Source organism: Oncorhynchus masou, chromosome 32 (genome assembly GCF_036934945.1).
Source record: "Oncorhynchus masou masou isolate Uvic2021 chromosome 32, UVic_Omas_1.1, whole genome shotgun sequence".
In the NCBI taxonomy this organism is placed as follows: domain Eukaryota; kingdom Metazoa; phylum Chordata; class Actinopteri; order Salmoniformes; family Salmonidae; genus Oncorhynchus; species Oncorhynchus masou.
Window position 1 is genome coordinate 32,946,528 of NC_088243.1, and position 10,800 is coordinate 32,957,327.

Here is a 10,800-nt window from a genome sequence, read left to right on the forward strand (position 1 = left end):
GTGTGGACCCTAGGAAGAGTAGCTGCTGCTTTCTCAACAGCTAATGGGGACCCTAATAAAATACCAAATACCACTATAGCAAATTGTGTCTTTCTGTGCGAGCCAAATCTTTTATTATGGCACCATGAAAAAAGCAATTGCTTTGCATCTTGCATTTCATATCATCTGTGTTGAAATTATAATCAGATGTTTACTTTTTTCTTTTAATGTTTAATCAAACAAAATATTGGAAATAACCGTGACGCATATTGTGATTACAGATATGACTGGAAGCAATAGAGTAGAAAGTATGAAAGGTCAGACATCAGTTTCATGTAGCGTCAGATGTCAGATTTCCACACTGACAGAGACCAGAGACCATGGCAGTGACTGTTGATTTGTTTGAAGTCTCAGTTGTTATGCTCTTTCACTAAACAGAAATGGAAACTCATGACAATTAACAATGCATCTATTTCTTTGCTAATTCAACACAGTATACATTAGGCTTAGGTCTGAATATATGTATTAAATATGATTTTAAGATCTGATCGTACGACAGAAGTAAAACCTTTTCAACTGCAACTTTAGCATGTTTGACTTGCCAGAATGGATGTATTCCCTATTTGATTGCATTATACTAATATAGCTCCACTTAATTAGGATGTAATTAAGTGTAGTTTATAGTCTTAGATTAAAGCATCCTAGATCACAGGCAATGTTAATGGAGTGATGCATTTTCACTGGGAACCAGATGGGAGCACATCACAGCAAAGCAAAACAACACTAATGTAATGGGCAGGGCCCTGCCATTGCAGGAAATAAAAAAGAGGGTAAAGTGCCTGAAAAAAGAAATAGCAATGGAACACAAAATGGTGGCTTAGAGAACATTTATTTTTGATATAGTGAAGGAGACAGTAACCTGACTCAGGCTAGTAGGATTTGCTCTTTTGACTCCATGTTTTCCTCATACTTTGGCAAATGATGATATGCATCTGAGCATCTGCGCATTTGAATGAGCGTGTAGCATGTCCTCTTTGTTGTTACTCAAAAGCAATACATCTCTCCAGCGCCATTAATCTTTCCAGATTTTGACATATACAGTACCGGTCAAAAGTTTGGATACATCAACTCATTCCAGGGTTTTTCTTTTTTTTAAACTATTTTCTACATTGCAGAATAATAGTGAATACATCAAAACTATGAAATAACCCATATGGAATCATGCAGTAACCAAAAAAGGGATAAACAAATCAGAATATATTTTATTTTTGAGATTCTTCAAAGTAGCAACCCTTTGCCTTGATGACAGCTTTGCACACTCTTGGCATTGTCTCAACCAGCTACATGAGGTAGTCACCTGGAATGCATTTTAATTAAAAGGTGTACCTTGTTAAAAGTTCATTTGTGAAATTTCATTCCTTCTTAATGTGTTACAGCCAATCAGTTGTGTTGTGACAAGGTAGGGGTGGTATACAGAAGATAGCCCTATTTGGTAAAAGACCAAGTCCATATTATGGCAAGAACAGCTCATATAAGCAAAGAGAAACAACAGTCCATCATTACTTTAAGACATGAAGGTCAGTCAATCTGAAAGTTTCTTGAAGTGCAGTCGCAAAAACCATCAAGCTCTCTCATGAGGAGCGCCACAGGAAATGAAGACCCAGAGTTACCTCTGCTGCAGAGGATAAGATCATTAGAGTTAACTGCACCTCAGATTGCAGCTCAAATAAATGCTTCACAGAGTTCAAGTAACAAACACATCTCAACATCAACTGTTCAAAGGAGACTGCTTGATTCAGGCCTTCATGTTTGAATTGCTTCAAAGAAACCACTATTAAAGGACACCAATAATAAGAAGAAACTTGCTTGGGCCAAGAAACACGAGCAATTGACATTAGACCGGTGGAAATCTGGTTACTACATGATTCCAAATGTGTTATTTCATAGTTTTGATGTCTTCACTATTATTCTACAATGTAGAAAAGAGTTAAAAAAATAAAGACAAACCCTTGAATGAGTAGGTGTGTCAAAACTTTTGACTGGTACTGGATATATTCTCAGTTGTACATCATCCACATACTCACACAGGCACACACACTCACACTCACGACAGTTTAACCAATAACTTCCTTCAAGAGTTCACCATTACAAATAACCTGAAGTAGTGAACTGTCACGTCTGCTCCTGCTCCTCCCCTCCGGCGTACGACGTCTCCAGAGTACTAACCTCAAATCCTGGGATTCCTCATTACGTACACCTGGCACTCATCATTACGTGGACCTGTGAATCATTATTATTCACACATGGACTCCATTACCCTCATCATTTTCTCCCATTTATATGTCACTCTCCCAGGTTCACTCACCAGTTGGTATTGTTCTTGTGTATTGGTGTCCTGCCTTATGTTAGTGCCGTGTTCTTGGTTTTGTTGTTTTATTGAAACGTTTCACCTGCACCTGCTTCCAACTCACCGCCCCATCATTACAGAATACCAAGTCAAAATATGGAAGCAGCAGGAAAACCGTACATCTCCGAGACGATCAATGAACAAGGTGACCTTCTTCGCCAACACCATGATCAGCTGGCTCAACTGGGGACGGCCATGGAAGAGGTTCTCCTCAGTCTACAATGTCTCAACATCGGAGGATATTCTGGAGCCTGTCTACCCAACGAGTCAGCATACCAGCCAATTCAGCAACCCACTCAGGTCAGCGATGCCCATCTATCTCTCCCGGAGAAATATGACGGGACACCATCCAAATGCCGTGGCTTCCTCCTTCAGTGCTCCCTCTATTTCGCACAGCAGATGGGAGCTCCCGCCACCGAGAGGTCTAAGGTTGTCATGGTAATTTCTCTGCTGACTGGACGAGGATTGGAATGGGCTACGGCCGTCTGGGAGAGAGGAGGAGATGAGTCTTATGGGGGTTCATGGCTCTGTTTAAATGTATTTTTGATTATCCCGGGGAGGTCAGAGAGGGAGATGAGCGTCTGCTTCAGCTCCAGCAGTGGAATCAGACGGCTGCTGAGTATGCACTTACCTTCCGGGAAAATAGCAGCTTCCAGTGGATGGAATGAGCCGGCACATTATTTAGAAGAGGTCTGCACAAGGAGATCCAGAGGGAACTGGCCTGCCAAGATGACAACCTCACCCTGGACGCACTCATTGCAATGGCCATCCATCTGGATAACCTCCTCCTGGAGTGTCGGCATCTACATCGCTTCTCTCCCTTCTTCGGCGAGTGTTTGGGATCAGAGCCTAAACCCTGGGTCACACGCTTTCCCGCGGCGGAAAAACGCAGATGGATGCAGCTGGGGCTCTGTCTATACTGTGGCCAGGGAGGGCACAAGCGCCAGTGGTGTCCGTTACTTCAGAATCCGGGATCCACTAGAGCAGATTGGATCCCGGATCATGCTACTTGATGAAATTGCTGTACAATATGATCTTGTTGCCATCTGGTGCACATTCAGATGTCATAAATCAGCACTGCAGAGCTCTCCTAAAATGGATCAATTGGAAGTGTGGTTTCAGAGCTCCAATCCAGATGTGTTGGTCATTACTGAGATGTGGTTAAGGAAGAGTGTTTTGAATACTGATGTTAACCTTTCTGGTTATAACCTTTTTATGACAAGACAGATCTTCCAAAGGTGGGGGAGTGGCAATCTCTACCAAGGATCACCTTCAGTGCTCGGTTGTCTCCACCAAGTCTGCCCCCAAACAATTTGATTTGCTGGTTTTAAACTTTAAAATAGCTCTTTGTTGACTGTTGCTGGGTGCTATCGTCCTCCATCAGCACCGGCCTATACCCTACCTGTCCTAAGCTCTCTACTGTCCCCTCACACCAAGTCTTAATTTGTCCTGCTAGGTGACCTAAACTGGGACATGCTTAAACCACCTGACCAAGTCCTAAAGCAATGGGACTCCCTAAATCTTTCTTAGCTTATTACCAATCCCACTATGTATGACTCCAAACACCCAGAAAAGGCTACTCTTCTTGATGTTATCCTCACAAATAATCCTGATAGGTATCAGTCTGGTGTTTTCTGTAATGACCTCAGTGATCACTGTTTTACAGCCTGTGTTCGTAATGGCTGCTCAGTGAAACGACCTTTCCTGATTTGTCATAGACGCTTGCTAAAAAACTTTAATGAGCAGGCCTTCCTTCATGAACTAGCCTCTCTAAAATGGTATAGAATCAGCTCGATCCCCTCTGTCGAAGACACTTGGACCTTCTTTTTTTCCATTTTTTTTCAGTGGTATTGTTAACAAACACTCCCCCATAAAGAAAATGAGAATTAAAAACAGGTTCAGCCCCATGGTTCGACAGTGATCTTGCAGAGTTACTCCACCTCAAGAATTGCATTTGGTGAAAGGCTCGGGACATGCATACTCAGGATGACTGGCTCTCGTTCAGGCAAATGGGAAACGAGTGCACTCAGGCTATCCAGAAGGCCTAAGGTAGCTCCCTTAAGGAGCAGTTCTCTCTCTGTGGGTCTAACCCAAAGAAGTTCTGGAAAACGATTAAAGACCTGGAGAATAAACCCTCCTCCTCACAGCTGCTCATGTCCCTTAAAGTTGATGATGTGGTTGTTACTGACAAGAAGCACATGGCTGAGCTCTTTAATCTCTACTTCGTTAAGTCAAGATTCCTATTTGACTCAGCCATGCCTCCTTGCCTGTCAAACATTTTCTCATCTACCACCAGTTTGAATGCGACTAACACTGATGCTTCTCCCCCTTTTTCACCTGCCCTGCTACAAAGTTTCTCCCTGTAGGCAGTCACTGAGTCCGAGGTGCTAGAGGAGCTCCTGAAACTTGACCCCAAAAAACCATCTGGGTCAGATGGTTTAGACCCCTTCTTCTTTAAGGTTGCTGCCCCTATTATCGCCAAGGCTATCTCTGACCTTTTTAACCTGTCTCTCCTTTCTGGGGAGGTTCCCAGTGCTTGCAAGGCAGCCACGGTTTGTCCTTTATTTAAAGGGGGAGATCAAGCTGATCCTAACTGTTATAGGCCTATTTCTATTTTGCCCTGTTTATCAAAAGTGTTGGAAAAACTTGTCAATAATCAACTGACTGGCAATCTTGAGGTCTATAGTATTCTCTCTGGTATGCAATCTGGTTTCCACTCAGGTTATGGATGTGTCACTGCAACCTTAAAGGTCCTCAATGATGTCACCACTGCCCTTGATTCTAAGCAGTGTTGTGCTGCTATTTTTATTGACTTGGCCAAAGATTTTGATACGGTAGACAATTCCATTCTTGTGGGCCGGCTGAGGAGTATTGGTGTCTCTGAGGGGTCTTTGGCCTGTTTTGCTAACTACCTCTCTCAAAGAGTGCAGTGTATAAAGTCAGAAAATCTGCTCTCAGCCACTGCCTGTCACCAAGGGAGTACCCCAAGACTCAATCCTAGGCCCCACGCTCTTCTCAATTTACATCAACAACATAGCTCAGGCAGTAGGAAGCTCTCTCATCCATTTATATGCAGATGATACAGTCTTGTACTCAGCTGCCCCCTCCCCGGATTTTGTGTTAAATGCTCTACAACAAAGCTTTCTTAGTGTCCAACAAGATTTCTCTACCCTTAACCTTGGTCTGAACACCTCCAAAACAAAGGTCATGTGGTTTGGTAAGAATAATTCCCCTCTCCCCACAGGTGTTATTATTACCTCTGAGGGTTTAGAGCTTGAGGTAGTCCCCACATGCAAGTACTTGGGAGTATGGCTAGACATTACACTGTCCGTCTCTCAGCACATATCAAAGCTGCAGGCTAAAGTTAAATTTAGACTTGATTCCCTCTATCGTAATCGCTCCTATTCCACCCCAACTGCCAAACTAACCCTGATTCAGATCACCATCCTACCCATGCTAGATTACCGAGACAGAATTTATAAATCAGTAGGTAAGGGTGCTCTCGAGCGGCGAGATGTTCTTTACAGTTCGCCCATCAGATTTGCCACCAATGCTCCTTATAGGACACATCACATCACATCACTGCACTCTATACTCTTCTGTAAACTGGTCATCTCTGTATACCCATTGCAAGACTCATTGGTTGATGCTTATTTATAAAACCCTCTTAGGCCTCACTCTCCCCTATCTGAGATATCTACTGCAGCCCTCATCCTCCACTTACAACACCCATTCTGCCAGACACATTCTGTTAAAGGTCCACAAAGCACACACATCCCTGGGTTGCCATCTTTTCAGTTTGCTGCAGCTAGCGACTGGAATGAGCTGCAACAAACACTCAAACTGGACAGTTTTATCTCCATCTCTTCATTCAAAGACTCAATCATGGACACTCTTACTGACAGTTGTGGCTGCTTTGCGTGATGTATTGTTGTCTCTACCTTATTGTCATTTGTGCTGTTGTCTGTGCCCAATAATGTTTGTACCTTGTTTTGTGCTGCTACCATGTTGTGTTGCTACCATGTTGTTGTTATGTTGTGTTGCTACCATGCTGTGTTGTCATGTGCTGTTTCCTTGCTATGTTGTTGTCTTAGGCCTCTCTTTATGTAGTGTTGTTTCTCTTGTCGTGATGTGTGTTTTGTCCTATATTTCTGTTATTTTTTTATTTTGTTTTTAATCCCAGCCCTCGAGGTCTTTTCCTTTTGGTAGGCCGTCATTGTAAATAAGAATTTGTTCTTAACTGACTTGCCTAGTTAAATAAAGGTTAAATAAATAATAAAAAATAAAAGGAGGGATGGTCACGTGATGTTACATCCCCTGGACCAGGAATGAGTTTTCAATCTCAATCTCTTCCTGTTAGACTCTTTTTAGTACTCATCACTCTGCCTCATGCTCTGCACATCTTTAGTGGATTCTGGCGCCGCGGGGAACTTTATGGATCAGATCCTTGCCTCCTCTCTCAATATTACTACCTACCCCCTCTCCTCTCCTTTTCCTGTTCAAGGTCTCGACTCTCGGCCTCTAGGATCCAGAACCATCACACACATCACCCAACCACTCACCCTCACCGTCGAGCACAATCACCAGGAAAACATCCCCTTCTTCATCACCAGTGCTCCAGTTCACAAGATCATTCTCGGCCTACCTTGGCTTCAGCGCCATAACCCTACCATCTCATTGTCGAGGATGAGAATCACCGACTGGTCACCTGAATGCCGGAAGACCTGCTTCCTGTCCCCTGTGGTTCCACGTCGGTTGAGAGTCCTGTGGTTGACCTCCAGCCCAACATCCAGGAGGAATATCAGGATCTAAGGGAGGTATTCTCCAAGACCCATGCTACCTGTCTCCCTTCACAGGCCGGTGGTTCCTGGTCCCCTAGCGGATGCTGTCCCCCACGACACACCTCCAGCCCCCCCTGGACATCGAGGGGAGCCCGGCGTACTCTGTCAGATCCCTACTGGACTCCTGACGTCGTGGGGGTTGGCTCCAGTATCTGGTAGACTGGGATGGTTATGGCCCAGAGGAGCGGTGTTGGGTTCCGGTGGAGGACATTCTGGACCCCAACATCATCTGTGATATCCACCTTCGCCACTCGGACCGACCCGCTCCACGTCCTCCTGGTAGGCGTCGTCCTGCAGCTGGAGCCGCACGTCGGGGGGGGGGGGTCCTGTCACGTCTGCTCCTGCTCCTCCCCTCCGACGTACTACGTCGACAGAGTACTAACCACCGGTCCTTGGATTCATCATTGCACACACCTGGCACTCATCATTACGCACACCTGTGAATCATTATGATTCGCACCTGGACTCCATTACCCTCATCATTTCCTCCCCTTTATGTCACTCTCCCAGGTTCACTCACCAGTTGGTATTGTTCTTGTGTCTCGGCGTTCTGCCTTATGTTAGTGTTGTGTTCTTGGTTTTGTTGTTTTATTAAAAAGTTTCACCTTCACCTGCTTCTGACTCACCACCCCATCATTACATGAACACATGAAAAAATCAATGGAAGAAAGGAATGGGAGTCCTTAGATGTTCCAATGTTTTGGACTGCTTCTCCTCCAGCCCTTCTTGAATAAATCACTGTCTCTTCCAGAGCTGTAAAGGCTGATTAAAGCAGCACATTCAGGACCATTACTCTAATCACACTGTTTGGAGATCAGCTTTAGAAAAAACATATCAGACACAATTACTCCAGGAGCCAGGAGGACACCCATATTGTGTTTACTCCAAGTATCCATCTGGACAAAAGGCATGTTGACGCATATTGGGTGTTGCAGTTACCAGGCACACCACCTCCAATAGGCCTGGGTTAGGGTGGACAAAGATGGCTTATTCTAGAACCAACAGTGTCAGTCATTTCTATGGCCTTATAGGAGAATAGGGCCCAGTAGGGTTCAAATTTGATGGGTTTTAAATTAGGAACCCTGACTGGCCCTGTACCCCACAGCCCACCAATAGTAAGTTCTGTCACTGCCTGTTATGGGATTTTGAGCACCCATAACTGTAGGAGATGGGACAACCATGGGTTTGGGCCACCCAAAAAAAGCTGAACCAACACTCTTCAATATGAACTTTTCCAGTGAGGCAAATCAGGCCTGAAATAGGGTAATGTGATATGTGCAAATACATTATGCTACCGGGGCACGTTTATGAATATGTCATATGGCTTCAGAGTACTTTAGAATCTTTCCTCATTCATCAAAATGCACTTGATATTGGTCCAATTTGCTATCCACCACTGTTATACAGTACATTTGGGAAATTATTAACACCCCTTCTTCCACATTTTGTTTCATTACAGTTAAATCCTCATTAATCTACACACAATACCCCATAACTGCAAAGTGAAAGCAGGTATTTAGAAATGGTTGCAAATGTACAAAAAAACAAAAACAGAACTACCTTATTCACATAAGTATTCGAAATTGAGCTCAGGTGCATACTGTTTCCATTGATCGTCCTTGAGCTGTTTCTACAACTCTATTGGTGTCCACCTGTGGTAAATTCAATTGATTGGACATGATTTGGAAAGGCACACACCTGTCTATATAAGGTCCCACAGTTAACAGTGCATGTCAGAGCAAAATCCAAAAGCTGTGAGGTTGATGGAATTGTCCGTAGAGTGCAGAGACAGGATTGTGTCGAGGCACATATCTGGGGAAGGGTACCAAGAAATATATCTGCAGTATTTAAGGTCCCCGAGAACACAGTGGCCTCCATCATTCTTAAATGTAAAAAGTTTGGAACGACCAAGACTCTTCCTAGAGCTGGCCACACAGCCAAACTGAGCAATCGGTGGTAGATGGGTCTTGGTCAGGGAGGTGACCAAGAATTCGATGGTCACTCTGACAGAGCTCCAGAATTTCTCTGTGGAGATGGGAGAACCTTCCAGATGGACAACCATTTTTGCAGCATTTCACCAATCAGGCCCTTATGGTAGAGTGGCCTGATGGAAGCCACTCCTCAGTAAAAGGTACATGACAGGCAGCTTGGAGTTTGCCAAAATGCAAGTAAAGAACTCTCAGACCATGAGAAGCAAGATTATCTGGTAAGATCTATCCAAGATTGAACTCTTTGGCCAGAATGCCAAGCGTCACGTCTGGAGGAAACCTGGCACAATCCCTACGGTGAAGCATGGTGGTGGCAGCATCATGCCGTGGGGATGTTTTTCTGCTGCAAGGACTGGGAGACTAGTTAGGGTCGAGGCAAAGATGAACAGAGCAAAGTACAGAGAGATCCTTGATGAAAACCTGCTCCAGAGTGCTCAGAACCTCAGACTGAGGCAAAGGTTCACCTTCCAACAGGACAGCGACCCTAAACACACAGCCAAGACAATGCAGGAGTGGCTTCGGGACAAGTCTCTGAACGTACTTGAGTGGCCCAGCCAGAGCCCGGACTTGAACCTGATTGAACATCTCTGGACAGACCTTAAAATAGCTGTGCAGCAACACTCCCCATCCAACCTGACAGATCTTGACGGGATCTGCAGAGAAGAATGGGAGAAACTACCCAAATACAGGTGTGTCAAGCTTGTAGCGTCATACCCAAGAAGACTCAAGGCTGTAATCACTGCCAAAGGTGCTTCAACAAAGTACTGAGTAAAGGGTCTGAAAACTCATGTAAACAAAGTTTTCTTTGTTTATGAACTGCAAAAATGTATAAAAACATGTTTTTGCTTTGTCATTATGGGGTATTGTGTGCAGATTGATCATGATTTTTTAAAATCCATTTTATAATAAGGCTGTAACGTAACAAAATGTGAAAAAAAGTCAAGGGGTCTGAATACTTTCCGAATGCACTGTATGTTTTTTACATGGGGAAATGCATTTGGCTTGTCTTATCTTTATTTAATAACCCACCCCCTGTTCCTCTACCCCAGTGATATCGCTCTGTGGGCAGGCCCTCTCTGTATGAGCAGCTGCCTCACATCTGGAATTTAATATAAACATCATGTCCAATAAAATCATTCCATTTCCTTAATTACTATTCCTGTCATTTCCGCACTAAATGAAAAGTTATTAATTCTGGGCCAACACAAACACACTCCTCCAATATGAGGAGCTACTCCTGAAGCTGCACCACCCCAACTACAGGGCGTTGTCACTGGGCTGGAAACCCCACATGTAGGGGTACACAAGGTTTCTGCCCGCCACCACGTGTGTATGTGTGTTTGTGTGTGTGTGTATGTCGGGGGGGGGGTGGGGGGCATAGTGCCTCATATTTTAATAGAACACGAAATGGCGTCTTGTTTTCCATCCCCTCCAAATCGACCACTGAAGCCAGTAAAACCATGACAGGCGCAACCGCTCGTTTTGTCTCTCTCTCTCTCTCTCTCTCTCTCTCTCTCTCTCTCTCGCTCTCTTTCTTTCACTGCTTCTCAGTACATTCAACACATGCCTTTAATGACTGTCCTGA